Source organism: Hibiscus syriacus, unplaced genomic scaffold (assembly GCF_006381635.1).
Source record: "Hibiscus syriacus cultivar Baekdansim isolate YM2019G1 unplaced genomic scaffold, ASM638163v2 tig00110467_pilon, whole genome shotgun sequence".
In the NCBI taxonomy this organism is placed as follows: domain Eukaryota; kingdom Viridiplantae; phylum Streptophyta; class Magnoliopsida; order Malvales; family Malvaceae; genus Hibiscus; species Hibiscus syriacus.
Window position 1 is genome coordinate 1,327,616 of NW_024062749.1, and position 18,952 is coordinate 1,346,567.

The window sequence follows — 18,952 nt, forward strand, 5'->3', positions numbered from 1 at the left end:
ATAGTTTACACACAGATATATGATATATCCATTGAAGCCAGAGAAGAGTCAGAGTAAATTTTCTGCATTGATGTAGGATAAGGATTGTGTTATGTCTTTGAGATTGTTCTTCAACAACATGAAAACATCGATCCATGAACATGTTCCCTTCCTGTCCATTACCATTTGATAAAGAATTAAGAAAGGATTCATCAAAAATTTATCAACCCCTTCAAAATTATCACTGAAAAGGTCCATTCTGTACAACTTACAACAAAGGGGGCATGTGTTCTTCTATACTGTTTTTTATTCCACTTTCTCTCTCTGTGTGTGGGGGGGGCTGGGTTGGGGGGTAACACCGGGGAACTTTCATATCGCCAAAGTTCCTTCAGAAATATTTTCATCAGAAGAATCTGGCAGTTGAGTTTTGGATTTATTTGTGACTCGAGAAAATCCATAACCAAGAGAACTTCCGCTATAGCTTGGCATAGCTGTGAAGAATGAAAACACGTGAATTACGATAAAAATAAACCTTGAGATGTTAGGCATAATTTAACAGAAAGGAAGGCAATATAGAAACTTTCAATGTTAAGAAGTGGTGATTTTAAATTTTCAGCTACAAGGAGGGCGTAGGGTCAAAGGAAGTATATCTGTTAGCTCTGCAAGATGGCGGGACCTGAATTCATTGATTGTTGCTGCAATCTCGGATGTGGGCAGTTTAGCCTACGTAAAGAAACGCAAAAAGAAAAGACTTGGATGTTTTAAGATATCAGTATGATAAATAAATAAAAGAACATAAGCGGAAGCATAGTGAAAAACAAACTAAACTCCCCAACCTTAATCACATTAGTAAGTTTCCAAAGCAAGAGTTGCAATTCCAAATCATGATCTCTTGCAAAGGGAAAGATAACGGGAAACAGGGGGCTCATGATACGAAACCAATGATGTATCATACCTGCGCAAGAACAGCAGCTGCCAACTGCAGACTCGGTTCTAAGGTTTCTGGCACAACCTGTGAAGCGAGAGAAGAGTAAGGAAAAACCAGAAGAAAAACACCAGGAGGAAAATTTAGTAGTAGTTCTCAGAATATTACAGCCGTAGCCCCAGCTTTTTCCAAATTAAGGCCATGATCAACATCATGAGCACGGACAAATGTTTTCACATTAATGAAATACTTGCTCAGAGCCCAAACAGTTCTATAATTAGCACCAGGGGTATCCAAGGTTATTGCTGCAGCACAAGCTCTTTCAGCACCAACTTTATGGAGGACCTAATTACCAGTATAAAGGAAGTCAAATAGAGATCTTCGAGTTGGCTTATTTCAAACTAATTTTGCTTACCTCCCGACTACCAGCATCTCCAAAATAATTTTGTTTATCTCCAAAATAGTGATCTACGAGTAGGCTTATTTCAAACAGTAATGTCCAGGGCATGCCCCATTGATACCCTGTCACTGAAATGGCAGAACTTTTAGTATTTTACCATTATCGAATGTTGAACTTTAGAAATCTGCTCATCTGTAATGTCTACCATTGATGAAAAAACTATTACTTTATGGCCATTTCCGAAATGAATCAGCCTAAGTCCATGGAGTCTTAGCTTCTTCAAGAAAAATGTCATTCATATAGTAGGCAAAAGTGAGTGTTTTGCACTAGCAGAAAAAAGCCGGGAAATAGGGCTACCCTTACAAATGTATAACAGTGGTGTTATTTCAATGGAATATGACATCTACAGTGAAGACAATTAGAACCTATTTTTCTCATTTTTCTTCTTTGGAAAAGAGTTTGCAGAAAGAGATGCCAGGTTCTCCACAAGGAACCAACTTTCCCATATATACATCAGCCTCTCTAGCTCATAATCACATACACATGTTCTGTTAGTGGACATATAATATTACACCGATACATAGGATAAATAGAAATGAAAGACAAACTCATGTGTGAGTCATCATACAGGCAAGTATCTTGGAGGAATTCAATTGGAAAACATAAGGACCTATACCCTAGGTTAAGATGGAGTTAGATGTTTGCAAAATCATAAACACCGCGTTTGACAACTATTTGGGCTTTTCATTTTTTTTAAAAAAAGAGCAAATAATTCATTCAAATAAATTATCTTGTTACCTCCTCACATCAAGAGCAACAAATGGAATTAGGCGTTCTGAGAGAAGCTGAGCTATGATCTGAAAACACTCAAAGAAATGGAGAAAATACGACATTATTATAAACATGTGTTCATTATTAACCAATTAGAGTGGAGGTTCATCAGATTCACATTTTCAGACTTATTTTTCAAATTCAGGGTGTAAATAGATAAACATCTGGCTAACACGCCCAAAGCCACAAATGATAATATGATCTTGCAAATCATCAGTCTGGAAATAATACAAGTCAGAGATAAATTAGTACGTAATCCTTCTACATCAGAAATCAGACGCATAACATATTGAAAAGAGATTTATTGCATACAAATACTTTATATTCCCTCCAATATTTACTATCTGATCATAATCACTCCAAATGACTTTTATTGCAAAATTAATGACGCTTTCTTCCCATATCTTCCTGGGGATCCATATATAACCTAAATGCATTACACTTTCCTTATTTAGTTGTTACAACCTCAAAATGTAGCAAAACATGGAGTTCACTCCAAAGAACCATGGGAAGGCCTGCTTTAGTTATTTACGAACTACTGAGGGGGAAAACTAAAACTCGCAACCTAAATTTAGACATGTTACCTCACTCTCAACCGGCAATAAACTTCAAACATCATGCTGCTCAAAACGAGAGGCAATTAACTGGCCTCCAGCAGCAAGCCATGGTGTGAGGGCCATTGAAATCCCCACAACAAGGAGCAACAACGAGGATAGTTGAGAAGACATTATTCCCTGCCAAAAGAAACCCATTAATACTTGCATAAGCAATAAAAAGTTCCATTATTAGCACTTGGAAGTTGGATTTCATTATTAAAAGAAGGATGATTCCTATTGATTAGTAACAAAGCGTGCCCATTTACCTAAGATATATGATACAAAACTAATGAATATCCCAAATTATTACAGAACAAACCTTACAATGAAAAAATCAAAAGTAAAACCCAATAGCCCAAAAGGTTACCAAATGCAAGATAAACTATTAGATGTGGATGAGACCAACTGATGTTAGCTAATAGAGAAAGCTACCTGATTAACAGCTTCACCGGAAGCCACAAATTCAAATTCTCCACCTGGGGCCAGAAGAAGACCAACCCTTATGGCAGATATGATTGAAATACCAAAAAGTTTCCCAACAACTGCTACCAACACAGTCTTTCCACCAAGTAAGAGTGCTAATGTACCCGCAATGACAGGAAAATTTGACACAAGAAACTTTGGGTCAATGGACATCCCACCTTGAAAAGTCAAATTGTGAATAGTTGCATATACTTGACCATCAACATATGGAAGTACCAATAATAACCTAAAACAAGCCAATTAAGCAAGCGTTGTCATTCTCCAAACTCAGTAATGTAATCCAGCCACCTCTCTCAGTTTTCTTCCACTTTCTGCATTTTGATTTTCTGCTATTTGCTTATAGATTGGCCGTAGCAACTGCAAAGTACACAAAAATCAGCACCTGCTGTGTTTCTGAAGCGTTGCTCATTTTCAGAATCAAGCACAGGTATGAACAACCTTGGTAAATTCAGAACATTGTCGGTAAATTGCTTCTATGAGTCAACAGTATCAGACTATTAGATGCATTTATTATATGTATAACAAACCTCTCGCATGCTATCAACTATTCCACAAAATGATACTACATTCATCCAACCAGGTTATATTCGATTACTCTTAATAGATAACTTTCAAAGTTTCTCATCAGTCTAATATTAGATGATAAATTATTCAAATACTACAGGATACATTAAGATAAGGTAAAACAATAAAAAAAATAGTGTTTTAAGAAATAAAACTTACCAACCGTCCCCTGGCAATAATTCCAGCGATGGCAACTGCTGCCTTAACAGCAGCCAGTTCAAGAGTTTCTGCAATGGCTCTAAAACCAATCTGAAAACCAGAAATATTACATTACTGAAAGTGCCAATATTAAACATAGAATTGCCAGCAGTGATAACAAGAACATAGCAGATAAACCAGACAAGGGGAATTTCGCTTCCTAACTTGCCTTAGCCATCAAAATTCTTTCTTATTTTTTCCTAAATATTTATACTAGCAAATGTTTATCCAAAATACTTCCTAAGAATTTCATTAGAACTATTTATGGACATCAAATTAGAAAAGAAAAGATTTTGGGAAAGGCACATGCTCCCTTAAAGCAAACTAGTGGAGTATGCTGCAAATAAATAAGCATAAACAGAAATTAAGCCATCCCTTAGATGAAGGAACAGGCTGCTTTCTATTCATAGAAGCTTAGGAAAATCACTCATCAAAACCTGATCCCAAAGAGAACTTTCTGGTTGATTAATAAAAAAAACTTGAGCCCCAAGAAAACGTTATGGTTTATGCAAGTAATAAAACAAAGAATCTAGATGTATGCAAATGGCATAATATAAAAGCAAGACCAATTAGAATATTAAAGGTGAAACAAACAATAAAAAGGAAAAGCAAAGGAAAAAGCCCCGGATTTATTAGAATTTAGAAGATCTTACCCCTCCTTTTGATGAATTTGGTGAGACTAGAGGTACGAGTATAAGCAAAACAACAACAGCCAAATCCTGGAAAGAAGAGATATTAATCAATAAAAAGCCGCAACCAAAATCATCTAAATGCCCCAGTATAATTAGAAACACTAACAAGGGAGGATTCCAAACAAATCAAGTTGGTATTAGTATAATTGTCCTAATTGCTGGATCGGCAGTAGCTCCTGCTATAGGTTCTGCTGGTGGATTAATTACCTTGTGGAATAAGAATGAATTTGTGGTGAAGGATGTAGTCATTTCTAGCAGGTTTGTAGCAATTAAGGGGATTATGGATGGTTTTCCAGGAAGCTGTTGTTTCATCAATGTGTATGGTCCTAGTGTGGATGCAGATAAGGAGATGTGCTTCAGGGAGTTACTAGCATTTGTGGAGAACATTGAATGTCCATTATGCTTAGGAGGATATTTCAATGCAATCTTGTCACAGGAGGAGAAAGAAGGAGGAGCTGTGAATTCGGTTTCTATGAATATGTTTAGAGATTTTGTGAGCCAGGCAAATTTGTTTGACCTACCAATGTCTGGAGGCCGTTTTACATGGTGCAATAATAGGGAAGTTCCTACGCTTAAGAGGTTGGATCGCTTTTTGGTTGATCAGAGATTAGTAATTTTGTTTTCGAGGATAAGCCAATCATTGCAGCCAAGGTCAGTTTCCGATCATAATATTATTCTGCTAGAGAACAAAGAATGCAATTGGGGGTTGAAACCGTTTAGGTTGTTTAACTATGTTATGGAGGAGGATGGTTTTACTGAGATGATGGAAAAGGAGCTGGATAAATTTTGTAAAGAGGAAAAGGGGAAGCCCATGTCTAAGGTGTTAAAGCGGGTAAAGGATGTGGTAAAGAGGTGGTCTGGGAGGAGTTATTTAGAGCTGCCCGGGAAAATTAAATTGTTGGAGAAAGGAATTCAGGACATGGAATTGGATATGCAACAAGGTCTTCCCTCGGTAACAATGAAATCAATAATTGAAGCAAAGAAAGAATTATGGGAGCTTCATAAGAAAGAAGAATCGATTTGGCTGCAAAAATCGAGATTGAAATGGAGAATGGAGGGAGATAAGAACACCAGATTTTTCCATCATAGTGCTACAGTTAGAGGGAGGAAAAATGGTATTAAGTCCCTTAGAATGGGTAATGAAGTTATAGAAAATCCTACCTTAATTAGAAATTCAGTAGTGGAGTTTTTTAATGGTTTGTTTACTCAGAGTAATTCATTGGAGGCTGAGGAATTAAATCTAGAATTTCTAAAGCTATCGGAAGGTTAGAGTTTAGCACTTGAGAAGCCATTTTTGGAAGAGGAGGTCTGGGGAGCAATTGCTAACTCGGATATCAACAAAGCTCCTGGCCTGGATGGTCTGAATTTAGGTTTTTTCAAGAAATTCTGGACCACTTTGAAAGATGATATTATGCTGTTTTTTAAGGATTTTTTTCAAGGGAAGGAGTGGACTTGGATGTGAATCATTCTTTCATTTCCCTTGTTCCTAAGAAGGATAACCCGGAGGGTATGGGGGATTTTAGGCCAATTAGCCTTGTGGGAAGACTATATAAAATTTTGTCAAAGGTCTTAGCTAGAAGGTTCAGTTTGTGCATTAATGAAATAGTTAGTCCGTCTCAATTTGCATTTATTCAAGGGAGGAGCATATTGGACTGTTCCTTTATAGCAAATAAAGGAATTGATTTTTGGAGGAAGAAAGGGTTGAAGGGGGTGGTCTTCAAGGTGGATTTTAAGAGAGCATATGACTCAGTTGATTGGTCGGTATTGTTGAAAATAATGGGTAAAATGGGGTTAGGAGAAAAATGGCGTTCTTGGATGTTTCAGTGTATGTCAACAGCTTCTATTTCGGTTCTTGTGAATGGGACTCCTACGGAGGAAATTCATATGGAAAGAGGTCTTAGACAGGGCTGTTCGTTATCCCCCTTGCTGTTTAATTTGGGCGGTGAATTGTTACATTTGTTGTTAACTAAAGCAGTGGATATGGGATTGTTTTCGGGTTTCGAGTTAGGAGTTCAAGATCGTTCCTTCAAGCTATCGCATCTACAATTTGCGGATGACATTATTTTTTCAAAAGCTTCAATTCGGGATTTGAAGAATGTCAGAAGGGTGCTTTTGATTTATGAGTTATTGGTGTGGTTGAAGATTAATCTAGTCAAGAGCAGAATTTTTGGGATCAATGTTGAGGAGGATGTGCTGGCAGATTGGTCTAAGGAAATTGGCTGCTCAGTAGGTAACTTTCCAGCGGAATACCTAGGCTTGCCTTTGGGGTCTAAGAGAAATTCTGTTGCAATGTGGGAACCAATCGTGCAAAAATTTCATAATAAATTGACTGGTTGGAAGGCAAACTCTCTAGCGTTAGCAGGAAGGGTGGTGCTGGTCAAAGTTGTGCTGTGCTCTCTCCCTACTTATTTCCTTTCAATATTTCGAATTCCAGTTATTGTGTTACAGAAATTAAACTCTATCATGACTGTTTTTTTATGGGGGGGTTCGACTGATAAAAGAAATATACATTGGGTGAACTGGGAATTGGTCTGTAAGCCGAGAAGGTTGGGGGGTCTAGGGATCCCGAACTTAGCAATTTTGAACAGAGCATTGTTGGGTAAATGGGTATGGAAGTTTGCCTCTGAAAAGGATTCTTGGTGGCAGTTGGTGGTTTGTTGTGTGAACAACTTGGATACGAGTTACAAAATGTTGGAGAATACTTGGACAGCTCGTGCCTCTTGGATTTGGAGAGGAGTAATTAACAACTTCTTTTCTAATGATGGGTTTGAGGATTGTATTAGGAATATTTTGCGGTTGAAAGCTGGTAACGGCCACTCTGTGGTTTTTTGGAATGATGTTTGGTTGGGAGAAGTCCCCCTTAAAGATTTGTTCCCTAGACTGTATGCTCTTTCGATTAATAAAATGGGTAAAGTGGTGGAGTTTAGGGCGAATAATGCTGCAGGCTGGGTGTGGGATATTCAAATGAGAAGGAATCTGGTGGACTGGAAGATTGAGCAATGGTTACACCTGATTTCTATGTTGAATAACATCTCATTGTCTCATAATGAGGAAGATTGTTGGATTTGGTTAGGGAATGGAGAGGGTTGTTTCTCTACTAATTCTTGTATTAAGAATTTCCTTGATTCGGTCGGTATTGAGGGGAATCAGGATTTTTGGGATAGAAATATTTGGGTGGGGATAGCACCTCCCCGTGTTGAAACCTTCTTATGGCAAGTTGTTCATCAGAGAGTGGCGGTTAAGGAGGAATTGTTGAAGCGTGGAGTGGTCGGGATTGAAGATTCCTTATGTCCGTTGTGTGGCAGTTAGGGGGAAACAGTTTCACATCGTTTCCTGCATTGTGAGGTAACTTGGGGAATGTGGATTAGATTTTTAAATTTGTGGAACGTTTCTTGGATGATTCCAAATAACATATTAGATTGTATTATTCAGTGGGATGATCTACTTCCGAATTCTTGAATTTGGAAATTCATTCCAAGGGTCGTATTGTGGACGATATGGAAAAGCATGAATGAGGTTATTTTTAAGAAGGAAAAGTTGGATGTGGTGATGCTGTTCTTTATTGCTCGTTTTAGAATTGTGTCTTGGTTTGCTGCTAGTTTTGACATGCAGATCCCTTTTGACTCATTAGTGGGTGACCTTACTCTTGTCGGTTCAGTTGCTAGACAGAAGAAAGGAAGATCCCAACCTAGTTGTTGGGTTCCTCCTCCAGATGGGTTCTTAAAGATCAATGTTGATGGAGCTATGGTGAAGGGCTGGAATAAAGGTAGTATAGGAGGTCTGATTAGGGACAGTAGTGGTGTGCTGATTCACTGGTGTAGATGCTCGGTTTTGTCCGGGGCCAGATCGGAGCAAACCCAAAGCTGAGCAATTGAAGGCCCAACTCAAGTCCACGTGAATACTCCCTAGAAAACTAAAAGCAGTTATCGGGTCAGTTTTTTTAATTAATTAGGAAAACTGCATTAGTAAATTGTTTTGTAAGTGGGGGGTTTATTAACCATCACCATTGCTAAAAGGGGGAACACGAGAACAAAGAAGGGGGGTACACAAACAAAAGAGAGGGCAACACAATCAACACAAAAACGACCAGATATAGAGAGGGAACACGAGAACAAAGAGGGAGCAGATACACAGTAAGAGTGGGATCAAGAAAAAAAGAAAAAAAAAGAGGAACCAGAGATTATTGTGAGAGAAGGCACAAAGAATTTGTTTTCCCATTTTTTTTTTACACAACAAAAGCATTCAAAACAACAGTGTGTAAACAGCATTCCTTCCCCTGTATTATAAGAGAAAGCAGTGTACTTCGAAAGCGACACGAGCAATATAAGCAGGTTATTTTCTTCCTATTTTAGAAATACTAGACGAACATGCTTATCGTTTTTCTTTCGCAGCTAGTATAAGTATTAGAGGATAAATCAGTTTCTATTTATCTGTTCCTGTTTCGGGTCTCGATCAGATTTGTTTCAGGCTTGGCTTGTCTAGTCGTACTTTCACAGTATAGCAGCGTCGGTCGAGAGCATAGGTGAGATCTGTAGAGATTAAAAAATAGAATAAAAAAATAATCCAAACTTTCGAAAATTTCTCAAAGTTTTTAACAAACAGTGGATTTTCTTTTAGGATACGTAATAAGGAGAAGAGTTTTAGCGTTTCACCAGGTTATTGGTCCCTTCGTAGGTGTAGAATAGTCCCTGGAGAAGAAGAGAGTTACCGTTGAGGGTGATTGTCGGGGTTTTTCTTTATTACGAGGGTTAAGGGTATGGTAAAATTCCCAGTTGTGAGTGGGTTTTTGGGAGATGGAAAGTCGAAGTGGTTAGGCTTCTCTCATCCCGTCATTTCCTCTATAACTCTCCCTCGTCATCTCCCCATCTTCTTCTTCGAACCCTAGACAACACAAGCCTCTCAGCAACGTCAATACCACCATTATCTTGCTACGATGAAGAACCAAGAACCCTAAGTTAAACTCTTAACCAAATCCTACCCTATAACCCCGACCGAGAACCTTTAGACCCCTAAATCAACCTTATTTCACTTGACCGATGAAGCACTCCGATGAAGGCTCAACTACTCCCTAAGGTGTTTTTCCCTATCTTGATGAATGCTCTCGCCTCTTCTGTTGAAAAACCGAGAACCCTCTCTGTTATTGCCGTTACCCCTTCGAATGGTATGGGCATGGACAGGGCGAGCAATCGAGCATGGGTGAGAGTGATGGCTTCGGAGGGTGGCCACCAAAGAAGAGGGCCATAGTATAAGTCTTTGGGTTTCTTTTGGCTTCTGTGTCCATTGAGAAGAAAAAGAGAGAGTTGAAAACCGAGAGAGAGCGGCAGAGAGTGATAGGTTAGCATAGGTTTAGTTAGTTTAAGGTTTTATATTAAGATTTTAGGATAAATTAGTGATTAGCCATTGAAGTCTAATAGTAAAATATAGATTTAATCCTCCTAGGTTTAACGTGAATTAGCATTTTAGTCACTTGAGGGATTAACTGCAGAATTTGGCCATTCTTGTTTGTCCTGATTTCAGTATCTCCCAGTTTTATTTTTTTAGTTGTAATGTTGTTGGGTTACTTACAGGTAAATACCTTATTTTTATGTGTGTTTTCTTATTTAAGTCCTTGGTTCAATTTCGGATTGGTATGTTTAATTTTGTGTTTATTTAAATTTAGTCATTACATTTATGTATATATACACTTTTTAAAATTTATAGTTTAGCATGTTATGATTTTGTTTTTATATTTGAGTCACATTTTGTACATTAGGTGTTAATATGTGTAATTTGTGACTTTTAATTAAAATATATGTATATAATTTTTTGTATGTCACATTGCATGATATTTGTAATTTTATTTAATTAATTTTTGGCATGATATATTTTTTGGTACAATTTGTATGATAGCCTCACGTGCATAACTCGACCTATTACATAATCGGACTAAGGGTAATACCCTTTTAATTTAAAATTGTTTTAAGTGGACATTCATAACTGATTTGAGGTCCGCTTTTAATGATTTTAAAATAAAAGTGTATCCCATTAGTGACGCCTAAAAATTGATCAATCACTATAAAATTTGGGATCGAAAGAAAAGGAAATGTTCGTTTATTTAAATTTCGAGAAAAAGTTGTTATAACTTTTAAGATCTGGTCTCGATATTTGTAAATAATCGAACATTCTTTATCTTTCTAAAACGATTTGGTAATTTTAATTTAATTATTTTGAGTGCTTTTGAATGTTTTAAATTTACATTTTTATTTTATGAGATCAAAAATCAAAATAAATTCGAATTTGTAAAGTTCATTGCAAAAACCTTAATTAATCGACTAGGTACTGATTTAGGGCGTTGTGGGGGTGTTAATCCTTTCTCACACGTAACCGACTCCCGAACTCGGATTTTGGTAACACAGACCTCAATTTGTTGTTTTAATTAAAATTAATTTTTATTTAAAATGACAAAGCATTTTTGGGTGCCCAATCACACCCTAATCAAAGATTGGTGGCGACTCTTCGAACTATATTTTTCGATCGTAAATGAAATTCAAAATTTTTGAAACGAGAGGTCTTTTAAATCGCATCTGTTTTTAAATTAAAAAGAGACAATTAAGAATTAATGTGGTTTTCAAAATCTCACATTTTTTCACCTTTTGAGAAAAAAATTGTTTCGACAGCTGATTTTCTGATAAGGTTAGGGGTGGTACTCCGATTTTGGCAGAACTTTTGGCGATAAAGAGGGGTTGTGCATGCTTAATGATTCAGGTTTGGATCTTAATCAGAGGATTATTTTAGAATCGAATTGAAGTGTCGCGCTGAAGTGGATCAAAAATCCGGAATTAAGCACCCCTATGTTCCAATCCTTGGTGAAGGAGATCGTCTCTCTAATGGAAGGGAAGGATATTTTGTTAAGGCTTATCTTGAGGGTTGCCAACTGGGAAGCGGATAGATTAGCTAAAGATGGTATAGGTTGATATTTTGGCTTTGTTTGTGGGATGTTAGAGGGTGGATTCCCTTCGTTTCAGAAGGGATTTTGTTTCCAGTCTTATGTAATTAGTGTTAAGGTTTTTCAGCAAAAGGTGGTTTTTAAGTCTTATGTTTTTGTGGGAAGGTATTAAGTTTGTTGTTAGGGGTGGCAGTGTATTATTCTTCAGATTAATAAAATTTTTTTTTTGATAGAAGTTGGAGGTCTCATTAAAAACTCCATTCTTATTCGTTCACATACTTAAAGTATGTTAACGAACATTGGAAGGAAGAAAAGAGTACCTCAAATTTTATTGATAATAATACCCGATACAAAAGACACCACGGAATATCCTCTCATGGTGATGAACACCATTACAACAAACACCTTAACCTCATATAACCTCATACAAAGCCACAGTCTAATCACCTTACTTCTAATTACACCACCAACAGTAGGAATAAAATAGCGCAACAGAACATAATGCAAATTAAAAGCAACACCTACAACCATATGAACTAAAACAAAACCACAATTGAAGAAACAAAATCTAATGAGACTCGTCTTCTTCAGGAGCCCAAGAGTTTGGTTTGAATGAAGGCTCTATCTCATGCACCATGACCTTGAAGAAGTTGTCACCAACCTTCAATTCCACCATCGCATCAATTCTCGCATCAGCCTTTGTGAGGATTTGAATTTTTGCCCGATCAAAGGATGATGGAGAATGACAACTTTCGTCGATAGCTAGTAATAAACCCCACTTATCAGCAATGTTCTTGAAAGTATTCCAATTCCATGTGTGAAAAGGAACACCCTCGCAAACTAACCATACTCGACGACACTCCATTACCAAACTCTCTGACCAAGCTTCGACTAAGGAGAACCACTCTGCGAGAATCTTTGATTTATCGTTCTTTACACTTCTCAGTGAAGCATTGTCTTCGAAAATCATTAAAATCGCATTACCAACAGCTCTCATTAAGGTGAAGCTAGTGAGGCCCTTCGCTTGCATTTGTCTAGCGAGATGACCAATTTTGACAAAGTCCTTGCACCACCCGACTAGACAATTGCTCAACACCTGAAGTTTTTCTTCATCTATAACACCTTCAACTTTATAATGATTCATCCTCGAATCATCTTCCATCCCGGACTTGCGAAGAACACCTGTCGAGGACTTTCTCCAATAGGAATGTCGAGGTTTGAATTTAGCGAAAGAAACACCAATTTTGTTGTCGTCGATACGATAGCCATTCATTTTTGAGATTGCTCTCCTTGCTTCTTCGATTGATGCGAAGCGAATAAAACCAAAGCGAACTCCTTTTGAATTCCTTTTATTTGGAATAAAAACATCAAGTACCCGACCATGAGAGCAAAAAAGAGATCCAAACCTCTCCCAATGAATCTTCTCTGGTAAATTTTCAACAAATAATGTGAAGCATCCAGACTTGTCAACTCTGCACCCCTTTGTGATCGACTCCCTGGATCCCTCGTGTACACCATTTACTGCAGATTTTTCATCGCAACAGACTTCTTTAATTGACACATGAAAACTAGGAGATGCTACAGAAGCTGGAATTGGCAATGACAGTACTGGAGGAACAGGAAAACCTCCATACTTGTCAAAATCAGAATCTGTAACTACTCTTTTAACAACAAGATTCTTCCTTGCCATCTCGATGTGCAAGAAGGACTTTAACTTAGCGTCAAAAACTATTTTCTGAAGGGCATCCTTGGCAGCAACTGCAAATTTAACAGTTGAGAAGAGTGCGAAACCCTTGGGCTTATCTCCCTTGAAGCTCAAATGTGAATCTTCAAAACCTGGAAGCCATCTCAGAAAATTCTGCAACTCTCTCTCTTTGACATCTTCAGGCAGACCCATAATGAAGATAGTACGAACCTCATCACGATGAGAAAGGTGAGATGACAGAGAATGCGCAGCTGCAGAGGGTGAAGGAACTTGAACCGAAGGTCTCATCTTGAGAGAAGGTAGGATTCCAACACTTGGCATGATGACTGACTGTTGAAATAAAACACCTAGAAACTTGACAAACTGTCTGAATGCAGATTTGAACGAAAAAATCAGAGAAGTAAAATGCTAGGTAAGATATGCCTCCAAACGTGAAAACCCAGAGCCAATAACTACGATCTGGAAAAATAAGTTTTTCTCAAGAAAATCCGTTGACCAGCAGTGATTATTCACAGTAGAGAACTTGGGTTTTTGTCACGAGCATCCGACGAGTACAGTGGAACGATTAAAACGAAACTCGGGAAACTGGTGGTGGAAAAGAACGGCGAAGAAAGGCAAGTAGATTTACTCCGATTGAAAAGGAATCTAACAAAAATAACCAGGAAAAAGGAAACGTTGTGGGTAGACGAATATCCTTGAGAAAAACGGCGTCAAAAGGATGTCGGAGTGCGGCGGTGGACGGTGGTCGGAAGACGGCGAACGGTGGTTGGAGGACGGCGGACGATGGTCGGAGGACGGCGGACGACAAGCGACTGAAGGTGGAAGACTAATGATGGATGACGGTAGTGAGGGCTGTATAAACGACACCCATATTTTCTCTCTCCCTTGGAAATTTGAAATTTGAAAACGCCTGGTTAGAGAGAAGTTGGAGCTTCTCTCACTTCAGATGGATATAGTAATGTGTTATCTGTAGATCTGCACCGATTGAAAGAATATATGGCAAATCTAAGTCCAGATTTGGAATCACTGTGAGCTGATGTTATTCCCAGGAAAAAACAGGATCAAACGGAGGTCGGAGTGTAGCGGCGGCAGCGGACGGCGGTCGGTGGCGGTGGACAACGGCTGGATGACGGTGGGTAAAATATTTTCAAAAAAACACCTAGGCTCGGGGCTCAAGAGAGAAGCGGGAGCTTCTCTCACATGCCAAAGTCAAAAAGTTCCAGCCTTATCAGATTAATAAAATTATAGGCACTCTTTTCCTCCTTCCAATGTCCTTCATGCTATTTTCGTAACATGGAAGGTAAGAAGGGGGTTTTTAATGAGGCCTAATCTTCTATAAAAAAAAAAACAATTGTCCTAATTGCTAATTTAGCCTGATTATTCATGAAACATTTTGAGCACTATGAGAGCAAGATAGCTTAAGTGCATGGACAATTACCATTTGTGTTGAGTAGATAACTAATTTCTTCTTTTGCTTACTTCAACAGAAAATATGTCAGTTTAAAACATGAACATAAGGGAAAATATTTAAATAATAATTATAATAGTAAGAAAAAGATGACAGAGAAAAGTAGAAGCAGGAACACACGTATCAGTCATCAAGATGTTCATTTCTATAACTGCTTGAAGAACTATTATCACTGACTGCAAAATTCAACTAATAACAAAATGCATCCTGAAGTCGATCCCTTTTCTCAAGATACTAGGACAACCCGAAAAAGTAGGACTGAAAATGTAGCACGTCCATGGCGCGAAGTACTCTCAACTCGCTCCTGTAATACCTGCAAATGGATACAATATCAGTTATATGTACGTAGAATGGAGCCATGTGGTTTCATCATCTTCTGTGGTAGACATGTTATGGTAAAAGAACAAAAACTATAAAAATAAAAACAAATGACAAACGTCTGATACAATCAAGTCACAGGCTTACTATATTAGACCTATTAGGTGGATTTGTGAAGGCAATGGCAAGAATCCAAGTTATCTTCTAATTTCCAGAGATTTTAAGATGCCACAGAGGAATATAAGAGGGAAACAGATATGCATTAGATTAAACAAAAATAAAATTTGAATATTTTGCAATAGCAAGCTTGATATATTTTTTGCCCTTTTCCAGGAAGCACAAGAGTAATAGTAATAATGCAATGTCAAAATTAATGACATGTGAAGAAAAGTGTGCCTATGTTAATTACCTGCAAGATAACAGCAGTTGAAGATAATGCCAGGCCATTTCCAATCACAATTGCAGCTGGACCAGGCTGCCCAGCAACAAAATGAGCAACCAGACCAACCACAACTGCGGTCAAAAGGACCTGTATCACATTAAAGTACAAGTTAAAATAACTTCAAAAACACAAGTGACAATAACAGAAAATTTATTTTCTCAATCACCTGGGCAGAGCCTAATCCAAAAACATATTTCTTCATGGAACTTAACCTTTCAACAGATAACTGCAAAAGGTAAAAAAAAGGTACAAGTTTGATAATATCTAATAATTATGGAATTCAATGTAAAGCTGCAACTATGGATATAAAAAATAAACTCCACCTCAAGGCCGATATTGAATAGCAAGAAAACAACTCCAAGTTCAACAATTGCTTTGGTCCCATGCACATGACGGATTATGGAAAGACCATAAGGTCCAATCAAGATACCAGCAGCCAAATATCCAAAAACAGGACTGCCTAAAAATTGGACCAGATAGAAGAAAAACATCAGCATATAGAAAATTCCCAAATGAGAAAGGAAAAAGAGAAAATAATGCTGAGTAAGAAAGCAAAAAAAAAATAAAGTTTGGCCCAGACTATGAGGAAATATCATAAAAAGCAAACAGAGAATTCAAACATGAGCTCCAAAAGTCTTTGCAAAGGTTCATAATTGACAAAAAGATCATGTGTTTTTAAAGAATGTCGACTCAATGCAACACACTGAAATGAGCTAATGGATAGAGAGTTAATCACCTCCAGGAATTTTCTGAAATATAGGCACAAAAATTACACTTGCAAGAAGTAACCACAACTTATCAAAGAGGGAGGCCTCCTCCTCATTCGTCTGGGAAATTCAAAGATTGATATAAACTTCTGACAAGCTGCTATATACAGCACAATTACGATCACAAGAAATATATGAAAAATAAATAAATAAATGGTGTAGGATTACATACCTCTTGATGTGGAAGCAATGCGACTAGCTCTTTTAACCTTTTAGGAATTTTCTGTATTTATCGGATCAGAGGCTTTGCATTTGAGTTTGAGGGAACATCTTCTATACTAGTGGTTATGACATCTGGCTGATGCATCAGCTGAGCTCTCCTCTCTGCCTGATTAGCATAGAAGGCAACCCTGTGATCAAAGGTGGACAATCATGTTTCCAAGCATCAAATCGTATAAAAAAAGAAACAAACTGATAAAACAGAAACTCAATAAATTGGTTCTTTTCAAGAAGAGTAAATTTATTGTTTGTATTATACTCGAGCAGTGAATTTTCTAGATCTAAACTTTTTCAAATGAAGAATAAATGGACATAGCATTCCATAAAAATACATCTTTTTGAAAAGTTTGCATCAGAAGTTACAGATAGACTTACATGCCATTTCAGTCATGAAGGAGAAATCAACAATGCTCAGCAAAGACATATACAGCAATTTTACAAGAAGAGTGATATGACTAAATTAGTAACACAGTAAGTAGTAATATTCAGAAGCATACCCAGCTCCCAAGTGCAATACTCCTACAACCAATTTAGGAAAATGTTTCCTTGTAGACTCCAAAGACTCTGGGCAATTGATGATGGTGTGAACTCTGTCCCATCATCAGTGAAGGAAAAGAAAGATGCAGGGAAGAAACGTGAAGATTTTTTCAACAATAACTTCGGGGAATTAGGGGGTGCCCTCTCCCTCGACAGATTCTTCTGAGATTCCGGCTTCTTCGGTTGAATGCTTTTTGACTTTTCTGATTCCATTTCAGCTTCTTTTGGAGAATCTGAACCCAGTATTCCATTCTCATGATCACTCAAATCATCATATTGTTTGAGATCTTCAGAACTTTTTCTCGCTTTACCAGATAAGATGTCTGCTGTAGGCTCAGCAACCACTAAATCACCATTAACCAAAGCATCCCTTTCTCTTTCAATAATAACATCACTAGGACCCCCTGGACTGATGTTTTCCTCAACAACAGTCTCTTCAGCTAAATCCTGCCCCTGGGCAGCTTCAGTAGTGTCAACGGTCAAATTAGAAAGAGACTTTACAGCTCTTTGCAGAGCTATCTCTGCATCGCTCACATGCTGTGTAGCCTCCAACTCAGAAGCAACAGCTTGCTCAGCTAAAAGCATGATGTTTGCCTACATTTAAACCTATGACGTAACGGATCCAGTATCCTATAACTAGTAACTTCACCAGCTTGAAAGATCGTTGGACGGTTAAAACTACAAGCAAAATCCATATCTCTTGGCCACACCGATCTTTATTCTTGGCAACGCATTTCAAGAACTCTCATAGACCTTTTATCGAACACCTGGAGAAAGAACAGAATCCACGCTAGTAACCTAGAACATCAAACCAGAACATACTGTATAGTTTATACTCATCCAAAGGACATATACATAAAATAGATAGATACTCAATAATAGTCTATAAGTAAAAATAAGGAGAGAGTGAACAAACCGATCGAAGAAACGGCAGAAATGTAGGAGAGCGGCGGAGTTTGGGAGATAAATTTAGAACAAATTGAGCAGAAAATGACACAGTTGATAAACAGATCAACGTTGCTCTTCTTGCTTCTATTTTTCCTTCACAATTATTATTAAATTTATATATAATAATACATTAAATGCTTGATAGTTACACATGCAATTAGTTTCGTGTTATATTTTAAATAATTTGATAAATTAACTTTTAAATTTACAAATTTTATTATTTTAGTTTTAAAATCAGATCAAATAATCTGAAATTCAAAATAAATCATTCATCTTCTTCATCAACGTCGTTAACACATTTCCTAATATTCTCTTATACGTCGATTCTAATTTTATAAGTAGAGAAATCGAAGAGGAGGGGGCAACTACTTGAATAAATATGTTATTATATAAATTTAAAACTATCACTTTAATTTCATTATTAATTATTTAACGATTAGTGATTATATTGATATTAAAATAATATTAGTGATCTAATTGATAAAAACTTTTGTTTGGTGGTCACTGGTCGGAGTAATTTAATCATATAGTGTAATGACTGAATAGATGGTTTACCCATAATATGAAAAAGAGTTTTAATTGTGTAGAATTGGTATTTTATTTGGTGAAATGATTTATGCCTTTTGGATATTCCAGGTGTTATATATATCATATAATCAATCGCATCAGGGGACGCGTGTGAGCTACGGATCTTTGTTTCTCGTGTTATGATGATGGCACGGCTTGGGGTGCGCGAGGAACCGGGAACTGACAGCCCCATTCATGCACCCTTCTCGTTTCACATAGCAGCCTCGATCCTTGCCTTTCCCGCTACGGGTCTTAATTTATTTAACTAGCAACCTGAGATGTCAACTCAAAGATATCGTCTATTCACATGCACGAACCTCTATCATCCTTAGGTCTATAAAAAATGGGATTTGGGTAAATATTCACTGCCATCATCAAACCCTCTTGA

General features: G+C 37.4%; 1 pseudogene; it reads right to left on the reverse strand.

Annotated features, from left to right (window-relative positions):
- Nucleotides 1–236: 236 nt before the first annotated feature.
- LOC120127430 overlaps nucleotides 237–18,952 on the reverse strand; it is a 30,533-nt pseudogene continuing 11,817 nt past the window's right edge.